Consider the following 18100-nt stretch of genomic DNA (forward strand, 5'->3'; position numbering starts at 1 on the left):
GTAGAGCGAAATAAGTCAGAAGGAAAAGGACAGATATAGAATGAATGCATCCCTTTTGTGGGATGTATGGAAAGAAAGAAGGAAGGAAGGAAGCAAGGAAGGAAGGAAGGAAGGAGGGAGGGAGGGAGGGAGGGAGGGAGGGAAGGAAGGAAGGAAGGAAGGAGGGAGGGAGGGAGGGAGGGAGGGAAGGAAGGAAGGAAGGAAGGAAGGAAGGAAGGAAGGAAGGAAGGAAGGAAGACTAATATCCAAGGCCAGGGAAAATGGGCCAGGAGGACTAGGCAATGGTTGGAAGATTGCGGGGTGGGGTAAGGGAGAAAGAGAGGTGGCGGGAGGGGGGTGGGAGGGAAGTCCCTGCCAATGAAGCAGGAGGGAAAGGGGGAGGGGGAGGAGTTGGTGGTGGGAAAAGTACGCTGGTAAAGGGATGGGTGTTGGAACATTATATGACTTAAAGTCAATCATGAAACTTTGTAACTAAATATTTCACTGTGATTCAATTAAAAAAATATTTTTTTAAAAAGACCAGGATACACCCAAACAATAACCAGGATAACCACAAGTTAAAGGCACTAAACAGAAACCAATACCAAGATGAGTTAGACGATGGAATCATAACACAAATCTTAAGTAGCCACCATTAGGGGCTGCAGAAGTTAGTACAGCAGGTAGGGCGCTTGTCTTGCACACAGCTGACCCGGGTTTCGTCCCTGGCATCTCATACGGTTTCCTGAGCACCAGCTGGGGTAATTCCTGAGTGCAGAGCCATTAACTCCTGAACTCCCCCAAAGATTAAACCCCCCCCCAAAAAATCCATGCCAAGATATATAAAAATTTAACTTTTGAAAATCAAAGGCAAAGAATCAATCTTTAAACCAGCTCAGGAGAAGCGTACCCAGAGAAACATGAAATTTGAGGAACGAAGGTTTCCACGGTCATCTAAAATCCCTGAATTCTCCATAAAATGCAAAACATTTCAAATGCTTAAACAGCAGTCAACTGAAAATTCTACCTGGGACCAGTACGGGCCAGGGCTGACTCAGTTACAAAAGCACTCATCTCACAAGCACGAGGCTTTGAATGCAGTTTCCATCACAGCCCACCTGTGCTCCCCACGCTTCAGGTGTTTGGGACCCCTGCACTGCCACAGAATGCAAACGCTCTGGAAAACCACAGCCAGATGTTTGCAAGTACTTGCAACTAAGGTGGGTGAGCCCAAGGGCGAGCACTACAGTCAGATGTGTGGCCCTGGTGAGCACCGCGACCAAGGACATGTGCAGCCACTGTTCATCTCAACAAAGAGAAGGGAAGGGAAGGGGGGGAAATTACTGACCACATGGTAAGAAAACACTCTTTGTCACTGTCACTGTCCTCCCGCTGTTCATCGATTTGCTCGAGTGGGCCCAGTAACGTCTCCATCTTGAGACTTGTTGTTACTGTGTTTGGCATATCGAATACATCACAGGGAGCTTGCCAGGCTTTGCCGTGCGGGTGAGATACTCTTGGTTGCTTACAGGGCTCTCTGAGAGGGGTGGAGGAATTGAACCCGGCTCGGCCGGGCTGGCTGCACGCAAGGCAAACACCCTACCGGTAAGAAAACAAGATCCAGTTTATATCTCAGCTCTAAAAGAAATATGCTGTTACAAAATGTGCTGATGTCAATAAATAAGTGATGACAGACTTTTCTATAACAGCAATTGAATATTTGGGAATTACAGATTTCTCCCCTCTACCCCTCCCTTTCATTAATGCCAATGAGAGTCTTACAGGTAGGTAACAATGGATATTCATCGTTTCTTAAAATCTCTTTAAGTGAAATGGTTCTGGGCCAGAGAAATAGCTCAATGGGCTGAAGCAAACGCTTTACATCAGGGTTAGATGTTCAGTAAAGGATGGACCCCGAGTACTGACAGGCCCAATCCCTAAGCACTGAGCCAGGAGTAACCCTTGAGCAATACCTGTGTGGCCTGAAACGAGAGAAAGAGAAAGAGAGAGAGAGAGGGAGAGAGAGAGAGAGTTAGAGAGAGTTAGAGAGAGAAAGAGAGCGTGTTCTACCACTTCCTAAGATTTTTTATTAGAAATGTTTGTCCTAGTTAAAAATGCCTAAAATAACCAGAGCTATTTGTTTTAAAAGGCTATGACTGAGCCAGAGATAGTCCAATGGACTGAACATGTAAAATATTCCTTGCATGTGGGAAAGTCAGGTTTGATCGCAGGTACAACAATCCCCCAGCACCAGCAGAAGCAATGCCTGAAAACAGAGCTGAGAATAGCCCCTAAGGACTCCTGGATGTGACCCAACCCCCCAAAAAAGATATGGTCCTCAACCATCTGAAAAAGACTATGTACCTCTGGCTAGAATGAACAAAAGTTCTATGAAAGAACCTCTATACTATCACACCATAACCTTTGTGTTTGTTTGGTTTCTGGAGCCACACCCAGCAATGCTCAGGGGTGACTCCTGGCTCCACACTCAGGAATTACTGCTGGCGGTGCTGGGGGGGAGGGGGGAAATACGCGGGATGCCAGGAATTGAACCACGGTTGGTTGGTTGGTTGGTCGTGTGCAAGGAAAGGACCCCACCCGCTGTATTATCGCTCCAGCCCCACCATAATGATTTTAAAGCTAAATCATAATTCCATTCATCGGTATCTACTCTAATTTATCACGATCATGTGCATGGTGGGAGGGGCTGAAACAAGGAAGACTGAGTATGAATAGTTATCTGTAAAGCAGCCAAAACACAGTTGGTCAGTTTTCAAAACTGTGAACTCAAGATGTGCTTTACCAGATTTATTTACCAACTGAGTCACTCAACCAATATTACATCAAGTTTCTAAAACATAAAAAATCCTAGGCAAGGCAGTGACAAGAACAGAAATAAGGCGTTTTGATAGTCTGAGATAATTACTATAAATAACAAATATAATAATTATAATAATTACTCCGCCCCTCTCGGAGAGCCCGGCAAGCTACCGAGAGTATTCGATATGCCAGACACAGTAACAACAAAGTCTCCAATGGAGACGTTACTGGGCCCGCTCGAGCAAATCGACGATCAACGGGAGGGCCTTTACCTTACCTTTTACCATAATTATATACCTGACACAAGAATCTAAATCTCTTGAATTACTTGATAGGAATGAGAGGGATTTTGTGATTCATAATAAATTTCTTTCAATCTCTTTTTCTTTTTGGGTCACACCCAGCGATGCTCAGGGCTTACTCCTGGCTCTGCACTCAGGAATTACTTCTGATGGTGCTCAGGGGACCATATGAGATAACAAGGATCAAACCCGGGTCAGCTGCAAGCAAGACAAATGCCCTACTCACTGTCTTATCGCTCCGGCCCCAATTTCTTTCAATCTTACTGGAGTTTTTCATAGATTTGCTCAAGCGGGCCCAGTAGCATCTCCATCGTGAGACTTGTTGTTACTGTGTTTAGCACATTGAATACGTCATGGGTAGCTTGCCAGGCTTTGCTGTGCGGGCAAGATACTCTCCGTAGCTTGCGGGGCTCTCCAAGAGGGGTGGAGGAATTGAACTCTGGTCAGCCGAGCTGGCTGCGTGCAAGGCAAATGCCCTACCCGCTGTGCTATCGCTCCAGCCCTCCTGGAGTTTATACTAGTAAAATGACTCTTGCCAGAGCAACTAGACCCTGACCTAGGGGAAAAACAGGGGGCTGTAAATTGAAAACAATCACCATTATCCAATGACTAGATCGAGTGTCCCCAGGTAACACTGACTGCATAAAATTCTTAAGCCTAAATCACTCAGAAATCTTTCAGACTGGTAAACACATGGAGGTTGGTGCAACTCGAGAAGGAATGGAAGCTCAGTGCCCGTTGCCACACAGTTTGCCCCATGCATCCCAAATGCCTGGCAGTTCCTTGTTTTTAATTTATTTATTAACTTCTTTTGGGATCCCCAAGCCGTGATGGGGGAGCAGGTATGCAAGTGAGCATGCAGTGCCAGGGAACACACAAGGCTTGTGCTCCGGCCCTTTGTGCCATTTTCCCAGCCCTAGTCTTCATTTTTAACCTTTATAATGGAGAGGTAATGGTAAGAGCGTTTTTTTTTTCTTTTTGGGACACACCCAGCGATGTTCAGGGGTTACTCCTCGTTCTGCACTCAGGAATTACTCCTGGCGGTGCGTGGGGGACCATATGGAATGCCAGGGATCAAACCCAGGTCGGCCACATACAAGGCATCTTACCATCTCTCCGGCGTAAGGGCGTTCTTAAAGTTGTCTGAGACCTCCCAACAAATCTGAGGAGGGGGTTGTCAGAATCTTAATTTATAGTCAGTTGCTTGAAAGTAAAAATCACAAGCTGAAACCTCCAACTCATATTTAAAGGAAGGTGGCTGGAACTGAGGCCTGCGACTCTGGGGTCGGCACTAACTTAGCTAGTTAAGGTCATCCAGATGGTGACCGCAGAATTGGAGAATCACTTAAGGTGAGAAAAAAACTCACAGTCTTTGTGTTAGAAGAGCTTTGAGTAGTGGACAAAAACAGTAGTTTACTTTCAGGCATGGTTCCAGATCCCCAGGAGCTTCTAGTCATGGTCAGGGTGAAATATTTTAAAGAAAATTATTTCAACAGCTACGTGTCCCAAGTACAAGAAAAGCAAGTAACTACAACAAAGTGTGACATTTCTCCTGATTCTTAAATGTTGGATGCTATTGTTTCTCAGAGTTCCATCACTTCCTTATCTGGCTCTGAGCCCAGTTCTCAGTCCTAACTGCGTATCATCATTACATGGAAAGCAGTTTTTAATGCCTTGATCCCTCATCCTTACCCTTTAAAAGCTCCCCAGATAGTTTTCAAGTAGAATCACAGTCGAAAACTAGAAAATCTCACCTACTTTTCATGACTCCGGTTTCCCCCCTATTGCAGACCATAATATCAGCACTTTCAGGCCAAACCATCCCCTCTGCAGTACCTCAGGCACTTCATTCTCAATAGATCCAAAACTGGATTCCTTCTCTTTCCTCCAAAACCTGGTCCTTTTCCTGTATTTCCTAACTGATGAATAGAGCCACCATTAGCCTAGTCAAATATCAAGAAGTTATCTTTTATTTTTCCTGCCTCCTCACCTTCCACACTTAAGCAGTTCTTTCCTTTTTCTTTCTTTTCCTTTCTTTCTCTCTCTCTTTCTTTTTCTTTTTTGGTGGAGAAGAGGGTTGATGATCAGGGAACCATACTGGGTAGCAGGGATCGAACTCAGGTCAGTCACTTGCAAGACAAGTGCCTCACCTGCTGTTCTCTCTCTCTCTCTCCCCCTCCCCCGCCGACTAGCTCTTCTTGCTGAGTTTAAACACATTAGGTTCTCTCACTGGCTTCATCATGTTTCACCTAGATCCCTGTAACAACCCATACATCACTCTAATCCTTCTCTAGAGCCCTTTCAAACAATGCTACCAGAAGAATCAGGAGCAACTCCTCAAAATGCATCTAATTACAATGCTCCATCCAGATCAGGGGATGTAGACATGGATTCAAATCCATCTTAGGGTTAGGGAGATAGTCCAGGGTTAATGTTCTTACCTTGTATGAGGCAGACCATGGCTTGAGCCTCAGCACCATACAGTCCCCTAAGCACCTCCAACACCTCCAAGAGTGACCTTAGACCACAAAGCCATGAGGAGCCCTGAGCACAGCCAAATGTGTGTGTGTGTGTGTGTGTGTGTGTGTGTGTGTGTGTGATCTTAAAGAGGCCAGGGGATGCTCAGCAGTGAAACAACTGTCTTGCAAACATAATGCCATGAATTCAATCCCTGGTGTCACCTGCATGAACAGTCCCCATAGTCTACTGCTGTCTGGAACCCCAGCAAGGTGAGTACACAGTCTCTAACATCTCAGTGTCTTTGAGAGTACCGCAACTAAAGCATCTGACCCCTGCAAACACCACAACTAAAGATGTGGGAGCACTGTGGCCGGGACAGTGATCCCTGGCCAGCATGTGTTACAGCCATAACAACCCCTGGCAAGCACTACAACTAAAGGACCGTGACTCCCACAAGTGCATGTGCAAGCACCACAACTAAAGAGAGCGGCCGCTGCTGAGAACAACGGCCAAGTGCTGGAAGCATCATATCCAGATGTGGAGGCCCTGGCAAGCACCACAACCGCGTGTGTGAGCGCAGCCTAGCATCTGTAATGGCATTGCGACAAGTGGGATCTTTAAGACTGTAACCTTAAAGTCTAGAAAGAAAAAAAAGACATGTAAAAAAAAAAGGTAACCTTGATAGATCAAAATATAAGTTAGGAAGGAGTGAATGGCTTTTTGCTGAGTAAATTAGAGGCACATATAATCTACAGGTTGCTATGGGCAGAAAGAGAAGTTTGTGGAGAAAGAGCTCAAAGGCATGAGGTATTTAGGCAGTCAAAGTAGTGTGGGGACAGAGGCAAAAGGCATGTCATGGACAATGACATAATCCTGAGATAGGAACAAGTTAGACTTAGCATGATTCCCCACACACCCACCACCACTCCCCCCAATCCCTCACCCCCACTCCCTGGCTGAAATAGTAGTTTCCCACTACTATCAGAATGAAACTGCAGGGGGCTAGAGCGGGTAGGGGGTTAGCCTTGCACGAAGCCAACCCGGGTTCAATTCCCAGCATTCCATATGGTCCCCTGAGCACTGCCAGGAGTAACTCCTGAGTGCAGAGCCAGGAGTAGCCCCTGTGCATCTTCAGGTGTGACCCAAAAAGCCTAAAAAAAAAAAAAAAAGAATGAAACTGCAGTAGGAGATACAGATCATTCATGAGCTGTCTCTCCAAACACTTTCAGCTTCATCTCTCATCAGACCATGTCTTCCTTCTCCAGTGATTCCAGACCCCAGTTCTTCTACAAAGGTATATGGCACACTCCTGTATATTTTTGTTTGGGGGCCACACCCTGCAGTGCTCAGGGTTACTCCTGGCTCTGCCCTCAGGGATCACTCCTGGCGGGGCTCAGGGGACCATATAGGGTGCTGGGATGGAACGGGCGTGACTGCATGCAAGGTAAATGGACTACCCCCTCGCTGTGCCCCACATCTGAACATCTCTCAAGATCGTCTATCTCTCTCTCCTTTTCTACACTGTCCACATTCAGCTCAGCAATCATCTCTTTTGAAAACTTTTATTGGTTGACTAAGCATCTTCTATGAATATTTTCAGCACTTATAAACCCGAGATACAATGACATAAGACACAACCCCTTTCCTTGGTGTTTGTTAACGAATCAGAGAGAAAAAAAATAAGACATCATCTTAATAGGTTAACCCCAGAGAAAAGATGTGGCTAGAACACAAAGTCAGCGAGGGGCCGGAGAGAGAGGGCTGGGGTTAAGGAACTTGCCTTGCACGCCAACCCCAATTCAATCCCTGGTACCCCATAGGATCCCCTGAGCACCTCCAGGAGTGAGCCCTGAGCACCGTCGGACGTGGTCCAACACTCTCCCCCGCACCCTGAAACCCTAGCCCCCACTCCCAAATCACCAAGCACCAACGGGGCGGGGGGAATATAGATAGATGGTCCGAGACTGGCCAAGGCGCCTGGGGACTGGGGGGACAGACATCCTTCCCTGCCCTGCCCAGCGCCGCGCGCTTCTCGGGGGCATCCGGGCTGACGGTGCCGCTGCCCTCCACTCTGACTCATGACGGCGCAGGGGTCCACAGGGAAGACCAGCGCACCGTGGCTCTGGATCACCGAACCAAACGGTTGCTGGGCCGCGATGTTCAGAACCGTGACCCCAGAGGCAAGGGTCGCCTCCTCCTCCTCCCCGTCCCCCGGCTGAAATCCATCAGACGGCCCCCCACGACCGCCAGGATGAAACTGCAGCGGGCGCGAAAACACGATCTCGGGGGGGGGGGGGGGGGGGGGGTCGGGACGGGATCGGGTGCAACAGCGACAGCGACAGCCCAGCCCGGGCGCTGCGGTCCCGGGGCCCGAGCTCAAGGCGAGGAGGGGACGCGGGGCCAGCGAGCGGGCGGCCGGGCCGGACCGTGCCCCGAGCGGAGCGCGCAGTCCGCCTTACCTGGGACGAGCGAGGAGCCGCCGCGCCGCCTCCCCAGCATCCTGGGCTCCCCCGCGCCTCCCACCGCGCCGGGCGGGGACCGTCCCGCTCGCCTTCCCAGCCGGGCGCCACGCGCCGCCGGCCCCGCGGAGCAGAGCGGACGCGACCGACCCCGCGGCCGCTCAGCAGCGACTCCCGCCGCCGCCGCCGCCGCTGCCGCCGCCGGAGCGCCCGCCCCGCTGCGGGGCCACCGGGGATCATAGGCGCGCGCTGATTGGCCTTCTCGCGCCTGGCCCGGCTGATGTGTCGGGCTCTCTGATTCGTGCCACCCCGACGGAGGCGGGGCTCGGCGCTGTTCGGGCTCCGGGAGGAGCAGAGGGGCGGGAGCGGACCCGAAGTCGCGGCGGCCAGGGATGCTCCGGCGAGGGCGTTTGCGCGCTGCCCGCGGAGGGGGGGTCGGCCAGGAGGGCACCTGTAGGTGCGGGTGTGGCCGGAGCTGGAGCGCTGGCCGGCGCCGGTAGCGATCTCCTCGACCCCACGGGGGTGGCCTGCAACCATAAGACATCCCCAGGAATGCCCACTCCGTGGCCCTCTGGCCCAGAAGCGTTCAGCTCACCGTGGAGAGCAAACACAGCAAGTGCAAACACAGATTCGCAGGATGTTCCTTACCGCACAGGAGTGGAAATGACTTGTTTAAATTTCAGGGGAGTCAGTGGAATTTCACAACTTAAAATTAGCCCTCTGTGTTCCAGCAGGCTCTAATTGTTTCGGCGCTAAATAGGTTAGGGGAAAAAAGCATGGGATCGGCAATCTGAATGTACAAGAACTCTATTTTACAATATTTGCCCGTTTGCTGGGAAGGTAGCTCAGAAGGAGGGTGGTCCTGGGTTCCAGCACTAGCACTCACACAAATCCTGTTCATCCTGGAAGCTTTGTTATCTCTACAATGAGGACTGCAGAATAAGGCATATGCCCTAGGAAGTTTCTGTAAAGTCCAAGCAAGTAGACACAAAAATTTGTATCTGCTGGCTGGAGACGTAGTACAGCGTGTCGGGTGCTAGCCTTGCACGGCGGAGCCAGGTTTCATCCCGGCACTACATATGGTCCCCAGAAGTGACCCCCGAATGCAGAATCAGGAATAAACCAAGAACACCACCGCGTGTGGCCCCAAACAAAACAAACCAAAAAGCAAAAAAGTATCTGAACATAGCATATGTAGGAGCATTATTATTAATAGTTAATAAAACTTGGAGGGTGACATGTAGATGAACTGATTAATGGTTGAAGAGAATAAGGCATATCTATACAATAAAATATTATTCAGCCTGCAAAAAAAATTAACTTCTAAAATATGCTATACTGTTCATGAATCTTGAAAATATCTGAAAGGAACTGAAGAAACTATACTACAAATCATCTAATCCATTTATATGAAATGTAAGAATTGGCAAATTTACAGTACATTGATGGAAGCCTTGGGCTGAAGGGATGGGGGAAATAGGAAATGGTTTTTTATGGGTATGGAGTTTTTTTTGGGGGGGTGACTGATGAAAGTTATAAAATTGTGTCAGTCGCATAAATCTTTGAATATACAAGAACTAAATACTTTAAATAGCTGAATTAGATGGTAACTTATATTTTAATAAAGCTAGGGTTACAGGGGTCGGGAAGGAGGGAGGGGTGGTAGGAATCAACCCCATATATGCAAGGCATGTGATATATGGGTAAGCCATATCCACATCCCCAGCCTCTCAAAAAATAAGTTATTTTTAAAATTGAGATAAAATGAGATAATAAACCTCTGAGAGCCCTTCAAGAAGAACTCCGATGTGTAACCGTACTTCCTTCTATATGCTGTTGCAAAATCTTGAATAATTTGATCTGAGAAAATTAAAACGGATACCCATGGCATTTTTCTCTGAAACATTTAAATTAAATGAAGAAGATGGTCTGATTTAAGCAAACCTGTTACTGGGCAGGCAAAAATAGATTGCTGTCATTACAAAGCACATTACAGGGAAATCAGCAAGGTCCACAGGCAGAAAATCGGGGGAAGGAGAAGGAAGGAGACAGCACTCAACAAGATAACTAGAAGGCCAGTCTTTTAAGGTAAGGGACTAGGTCTCATTCCATGTCCTTCATTCCAGACCTCTTCAAGAAATGACTTCACTTTCACTCCATGGCTTGGAGGCCAGCCACACGTGCTAGGGGAAAAGGCAACTCAAATAGAGAAGGGAGCACCAAGTAAAGGGTGTTGGGAGGATCCTCCCAAGATGGGAGATGCATGCTGAAAGTAGACTATAGACCGAACATGATTGCCACTCTATGCCTCTTTTGCAAACCACAGCACCCAAAAGGAGAGAGAGAGAGTAAAAGGGAATGCCCTGCCACAGAGGCCGGGTGGGATGGAGGGGGTGGGGTGGGGAGGGATACTGGAATCATTGGTGGTGGAGAATGGGCACTGGTGGAGGGATGGATACTCGATCATTGTATAACTGAAACCCATGCACAAAAATTTGTAAGTCTATAACTGTACCTCATGGTGTTTCACTAATAAAAATTTTTTAAAAAATGACCTCACCATGACCTAAGTAATACTGTAGTCAGAGGCAGAGAGATGCCTCAAAAGCTCAGAGCATTCTTTATCTGCAGGATACCCAAGTTCCATCCCTGATCCCACATGGTTCCTGAGCGCCAGAGCAACCCCTGAGCCTCATGGGTGCTCCTCCACCCCATAGAAACAAAAACAAGATACTGGACCTGGGCCAGAGAGACAGCTCAATACACTTTGTATGTGGGAAGCCCAGGTTCATTCTCCAATATCACATGATCCCCTGAGCACCACCGGGAGTGAGCACTGAATCAAGCATAACCCTTGCACTGCTGGTTAAAACCCAAGCACTGTAGCACTATCCTCCTATTGCTCAACAATTTGCTCGAGCGGGCACCAGTAACGTCTCCATTGTGAGACTTGTTGTTATTGTTTTTGGCATATCGAATACATCACGGGTAGCTTGCCAGGCTTTGCCTTGAGGGCAGGATACTCTAGGTAGCCCGATAGCCGGGCTCTCCGAGAGGGGCAAAGGAATTGAACCCGGGTCGGCTGCATGCAAGGCAAATGCCCTACCTTCTGTGCTATGGCTTCAGCCCATGTTCAAAACCCAAAGTAAACAAAAATACAGGTGCCACTATTATAACTACAAGGGCATTCCTGTGGGAAGCATGGTCCCTACGAGCGTCTCTCCCCAGATGAGAAACGCAGCTCTTGGGGCTGACCTTCAACCCAGCAAATGCTTTCCACACCTGCAAGAGGAAGTGGCCAGGTGGGAGACTGTGACTTGAGTCTCATGTACTAACTTAGGAGAACAAATTCCAGATGTGGGGGATTCAGTAAGACCAGTGGGTAGGAGGCTGTTCAGTGAAAACCTGGCAGGGAGGTTGGCAGGATGTGTCCCTGGGCACAGCTCCAGGGGCCTCTGTCTGCTGATTGCAGTCACAAGCGAAGGACAGGAAGGCAACTTCAGAAGCAAGCTTTTCCGGGTTTCCAAGTCTACCCCCTACCCAATACTCATGTAAAGAAGATGCCAAAATAATGGACTCCTAAATGAAAAGAACAAAGTTAGAAACAGATTATATTACATGACCTATTGAATTTAATAATATGAAGACACACATGCTTGTGATTTTTCAGAGATAATCCTCACCAGGGACAGTAGTAAACTGGGAACAGTGATTGTATCTGGGAGGGAACTGAGGGATGTGGGCAAGACCGAAAGAGATTTATTTTTACCGTTGAAATTTTGAAATTTTGTAAAAGTAAAGTAAAGGCCCTCCCGTTGATCGTCGATTTGCTCGAGCGGGCCCAGTAACGTCTCCATTGGAGACTTTGTTGTTACTGTGTCTGGCATATCAAATACTCTCCGTAGCTTGCCGGGCTCTCCGAGAGGGGCGGAGGAATCGAACTCGGGTCGGCCATGTTGGCCGCGTGTAAGGCGAACGCCCTACCCGCTGTGCTATCGCTCCAGCCCTTGAAATTTTGTATTTTGGATTAATCTAGATTTGTTTTTGCCTTGGGGCCACACACTGCAGTGCACAGAGGTTATTCTTAGTTCTGCACTCAAGAATTGCTCCTGATGAGCTTGGAGGACCGTATGGGATGCCAGAGAGCAAACCCTTAGCCTCTGTACTATCTCTCCAGCATATATATGTATATGTGTGTGTGTATGGAGTATACACATAGCATATCGGGTTCCTCCGTCCCTCTCGGAGAGCCCGGCAAGCTACTGAGAGTATCCTGCCCGTATGGCAGAGCCTGGCAAGCTCCCTATGGTGTATTGGATATGCCAAAAACAGTAACAACAAGTCTCACAATAGAGAGTTACTGGTGCCTGCTCGAGTAAATCAATGAACAATGGGAAAACAGTGCTACAGTGATATATATATATATATATATATATATATACACATATACATATATATAGTTTTTTATTAAAGAGAAATATCTACTGGAGAACTCACTTTTCACTTGGCACTTATACTGTTCTTATACTGTTCTGTGTCATTTAATAAGCCTGTGTAATTTAAGAATATTCAGAACACTCTGCCCAGATTCAGATTTCACCTGAGAGAACAGAGGACTTTGCCCTATGACCTGTATATAGGCCATTCAAAGAACTCAGGGTTTTTTGTTGTTGGTCTTTTCTATTCCCATTTTGGTTCATTTTGGTTTTGGTTTTGAGCCACAGCAGGTGACGCTCAGGGGTTATTCATGGCTCTACATTCAGGAATTACTACTGGTAGTGCTCAGGAGATCATATGGGATGCCGGGAATTGAACCCAGCTTAACTGCATGTGAGGCAAATGCCCTACCCGGTGTACTATCACTCTGCCCTCACCCCATTTTTTTTTCCAAATAGCACAGGCAGCTCTCTCAGAAAAGAGAATTAGTCACCTCAGGAAAAGCCCACAAGGTCAGTCTTTATATAGCTTTTGCCTCAGAGGAAGATCTGGTCAAAAGCGAGGACGTGAGATTCATCTGGAAAAAGCCTCTGTGGCCATATCCCTCAGAAAGCTAGAGAAAAACCTGGGGCAGCACAGCCCTTAGCACTGTTATGGAGGGAGAGTGTGTCAGCATTTCTCTGATATTTGGGAGGACAGAAGTGCCATAGATTTCCCTCCACAGCATTTCCTTTCCAGGATCTGGCAAGATGGAAACAGAGGTGGGAGGTGGAGGGAGGAGAAAGCCCTCAAGTAAAGAAAAACTGGGGAAAAGAATCATGCCAGGTTCTATTTTCATCCTGTCCATGGAGTGAGATGCGAGGGGCCGAAGAAAGGGGACTAGAAACAGAATAGAAAGAGCAAAGCACCTTTACCGTGTGCTTTCAGGAGCTTTCAGAGAGCTCAGACTTCCTAACTGGAAGGGAGTGAAGTGGGGCAAAGGGAGTTCTCAAGAGAAAGGGCAAAACACGGTGGTGAAAGAAGTTGCTTGAGTTTCTCTGGCCCTCTGAACTGTCCCCGCCACACCTCCACAGACCTGGCAGTCATTGAATGACTATGCGAGTGAATGAGTGAGAGAGATGAATTCCAAGGCCAGCAGCCCCCGATGAAGGTCATGAGGCAAAGCAGAGCAACAAACAGAAGAGAAGAGGAGGGCATTTGGGACTGGAGCAATAGCACAGCGGGTAGGGCGCTTGCCTTGCACGTGGTCGACCTGGGTTCGATTCCCAGCATCCCATAGGGTCCCCCGAGCACTGCCAGGAGTAATTCCTGAGTGCATGAGCCAGGAGAAACCCCCTGTACAATGCCGGGTGTGACCCAAAAGGAAAAAAAAATAGAAGAGGAGGGCATTTAAGTCCTGTCTGGAAGGGGGTTGGGGGTAGCTGGGTGGAACCTCCAGAACCAAAAATTCCTGGCGGAAGATTGAGGGTTAAGCCTTCCCTTTACTTAAAGTGACCCAAGGCTGGGGCCAAGATAAAACACTTACCAAACAGCATCAAAGAGCCAACGAGATTCAGGAGACACCTCACAATTCCCTTGAAACTGGTGGGATAGAGGAACTTGCACAAAAAAGAAAATGGTGATACAATTTGAAGAAAAGGGGGAAAAATTTTCCCCACCCCTAGATCCAGGAAAACTAGCCAGGTCAGCCCCCTCAGCCACATCATCACTTTAAAGTCAGAATCCAGCCCAGCTCGGAGCAGACGTTTTCCAAATGGTTACAGACTTCCTGCACCTTCCAAAAAATACCTCTTCATGCTGCTCTTGCCAGGCAGGGAGGGCTGCATGCCCAGACTGGAACCAACTAAATGGGCTTCCTGAGCCTGGGAGCTGCATCCCAGGCTGGGCAAACCCTGGTACAGGAAACTGGGGATGATCTGGGAGAAACGCATCCTCGCATTCCTGTGACAACAGACATTATATGACTTTCAGGAATGTTTTCCTAACCTAACTATGAATATAAACCACCCTGCAAAATCCACACCAGGCCTCTCTTCAGTTTCCTGAAACAAACTACAGGGGAAGGGGTCCCTCAGCTCAGAAAACAGAGATGGGAGTAATGACCAGGAGATGCCAGAAAGATGTTTCTGAGAAGCTTGTTTCCTGACCTGAAAATTAAATGATTTGTCCATTTTGTGAAAACTCGTCTAAGTATACAGATGCACTTTTTAAATGTTCATTACACTTTATTTAAAAATAAAACATCTCCCAGATAAATCTGATTCCCCTTTTAGGTTTAAGAACCACTAGTTCAGAGGTGCAGGTTGGGAGATTTCTGTTATACTAAAGAAATTCTGGGTGCCAACACACTGAACAAATCCAACGCAATCCCCATAAAAATTCTCTGGCATTCTTCAAGAACATGGAACAAATTCTATTAAAACTTGTATGGAGCCATAAAACTTCTCGACTAGCCAAAGCAATACTTAGAAAAAAAGAATATGGGGGAGGGGAGTTTCATTTCCTGATTTAAAATCATGTAAAGCTATAGCAATCGAAATTGTATAGTACTGGAATTAAGGCAGATTCTTAGTCCAATGGAATAGAATTGTGAAGTGGAACAAGGAAAATCTCTACAACATATGGGACCAGGAGAGTCTGGAGAGATAGTACGGGGGTAGATAGACTACCAGCCAGATAGACTGTCTCTTGCTTCACACACAGCCAGTGTAGGTCTCACCCTCAGCACCCTATATGGTCCCCCCAAGTCCCGCCAGGAGTGATCCCTGAGCCCAGATCCAGGAGTAAGCCCTGCGAACTGCTGCTGTGACCCAAAAATCAAGCGGAAATAAATAAGATACTGGGAGAACCAGCTAATTATATGAAAAAAAATTGTAATTAATCTAGCCCCCCCCCACACCATATACAAAAGTTAATTTAAACTGGACTAAAGACCTCATTATTAGTCCAAACTCAATAAAATATATAAAGGAAAATACAGATAGAATGTCAAACTAAAAAGTTTCTGTACTAAAAAAAAATGATGTGTAAAAATAGATACTCTACTCATTGGACGAAAATATTCACACACTCGGGGCTGGAGTGATAGCACAGTGGGTAGGGCATTTGCCTTGCACACAGCCAACCCGGGTTTGATTCCCAGCATCCCATATGGTTCCCTGAACACCACCAGGAATATTCCTGAGTGCATGAGCCAAGAGAAACCCCTGTGCATCGCCAGATGTGACCCAAAAAGAAAAGAAAATTCATACATTTCTGACAATAGCACTTCAAGCAAAAACAAAGAAACAAAGCATTTACTCGCCTCTCAGTGCGTCCTAGTCTCTACTTTTATTCCTTTGCTAATGCACAGGCTTCTACCTGCACTGAACTCCTTAACCCAGCTGGGCCAGGGTAATTCAGTCACCCTCACACTGAAACCTGGCCAAAGAAAACTTATTTAAGCAAGGTTGTCCTTGCTTTGCCCTTCCTCCAAAACCCTCCAGGGATAATCTCAGTTTACCCTTGCCCCCAAAGTCTAACTCTTCTTTATTTCACTACTAATATAGACTATGTTTCACGGAACCAGCCCACATGGGAATTTTTTTTGATTGCTTTGTTATGTTGTTGTTTGATTAATATCTGTGATGCTTATGAGCTATTCTTGACATGGTGTGGAGGTGTCACTCCTGGCTATGCTCAGGGAACCATGTAACGCAGGGGATCAAATCTAAGCCTTCAGCATGCAAAATATGGGCTGCAGACCCTGGCCACCACAAAGGAATTTATGGTTCGTTTTGGTACCCATTGATCTGCAAACCCTCTTTATTAAAATAAGATTTCCTGTATTTGTCCTCTTACTATAAAAAAACAGTTCTGATGGCCATGCAGACAAGATGGTCACTTTGAGGACACAAGTCTGTTTTCTAACTTGCCATCTGTTTGCCAGAAAAGTGCTTTTTAAAAATATATATTTAATTTGAATATTACATAAATAATATTTAATCGAATCACAATGAGATATACAGTTACAAAGTTGTTCATGATTGGGTTCCAGTCATACAGTGTTCCAACACCCATCCTTTCACCAGTGTACTTTTTTTTTCTGGGTCACACCCAGCGATGCTCAGGGGTTACTCCTGGCTCATGCACTCAGGAATTGCTCCTGGCGGTGCTCAGGGGACCATATGGGATGCTGGGAATCGAACCTGTGTCGGCCATGTTGGCTGCGTGCAAGGCAAACGCCTTACCCGCTGTGCTATCGCTCCAGCCCACCAGTGTATTTTTTAACCACCAATGTCACCAGTTTCCCTCCTGCACCCACTCTCTAGTCTGCCTCTATAAGCACTATGGCAGACACGTTTCCTCTCTCTCTCTCTCCTTCTCTCTCTTTCCTTTTGTGCAATATGGTTTGCAATACAGGTACTGAAAGGCTAACATATTTGTCTCTTTACCTCCTTTCAGCACTCATTTCTGTCCAGAGTGATCATTTTCTACTATCATTGTCACAGTGGTCCCTTCTCTAACCTAACTATCCCCCTGCCCTCCACTATGGCAAGCTTCCAACCGTGGATCAATCCTCCTGGTCCTTGTTTCTACTGTCCTTGAATATTAGTCTCATACTATGTCTTTTTATATTTTACAAATGGGTGCAATCATTCTATGTCTGTCCCTCTTCTGACTCATTTCACTCAGCATTATACTCTATCCATTTATAAGCAAATTCCATGACTTCATTTTTCCTGGTGGCTTCATACTATTCCATTGTGTATCATAGTTTCTTTATTCATTTGTCTATTCTCAGGCATTCAGGTTGTTTCAGAGTCTGACTATTGTGAATAATGCTGCAGTGAATATAGAAATGCAAATGGCTTTTCTGAAGAGTGTTTTTGGAACCCAAAAGGCATATTCTCAGAAGTGGTATTGCTATGTCATATAGAAGCTAAATTTCCAGTGTTTTGAGGAATGTTTGTATTATTTTCCAAAAAGGCTGGACCAGTTGGCATTCCCACCAACAATGAATGAGAGTTTCTCTCTCACTTCTGCGTCAACACTGGTTGAACTTTATGATGTGTGCCAGTCTCTGTGGTGTGAGATGATATCTTGTTATTTTGATTTGTCTCTCCCTGATGATTAAGCGATGCAGACATTTTTTCTTGTGGTTTTTGGACATTTGTATTTCTTCTTTGAAAAAGTTTCTGTTCATTTATTTTCATAATTTTTTTATAGGATTGGATGTATTTTCTTGTGGAGTTCTACCAGTGCCTTATAAATCATTGATCTTAACTCCTTGTCAGATATGTATTGGGTAAAAAATTTTCCCTTTGCAAGGGCTGTCTTTATATCTTGGTCACCATTTCTTTTGAGGTTCAGAAGCTTCCTAGTTTAATGTAGTCCCATTTGTTATCTTTGCTTTCACTTGCTTGGTCACTTTCTCAGTTTGTGAGAAATCTGAAAGATTAAAGCTAGATTAGTCTGATAGAGAAAGAAATCATGATGTAGAACCCAGATGTTCTGGTTTATCTAGCTGACGGGAAAAGTTGAATCATTGGTAGATGCCAGAGCAATATGAAAACTAGTTAGCAGTTTGGGGGACTTAGGTTTCTCTTACTCAGTTAGGAAAGCTTGATGAGTTCTCCTACCCACCTTGGGACCTCCCCATGC

The 18100-nt window shown here is 46.6% G+C and overlaps 1 protein-coding gene across 1 annotated transcript in view; it reads right to left on the minus strand.

The window, feature by feature from the left end:
• TPST1 (tyrosylprotein sulfotransferase 1) overlaps positions 1–8238 on the minus strand; it is an 86045-nt gene extending 77807 nt beyond the window's left edge. The window contains exon 1 of the mRNA XM_056137622.1: positions 8021–8238. The gene's annotated coding sequence lies outside the window, so the exon portion shown is untranslated. The remainder of the gene's footprint in view (positions 1–8020) is intronic.
• Positions 8239–18100: the final 9862 nt, after the last annotated feature.

Source organism: Sorex fumeus, unplaced genomic scaffold (genome assembly GCF_029834395.1).
Source record: "Sorex fumeus unplaced genomic scaffold, SorFum_2.1 ptg000126l, whole genome shotgun sequence".
NCBI classification, from domain to species: domain Eukaryota; kingdom Metazoa; phylum Chordata; class Mammalia; order Eulipotyphla; family Soricidae; genus Sorex; species Sorex fumeus.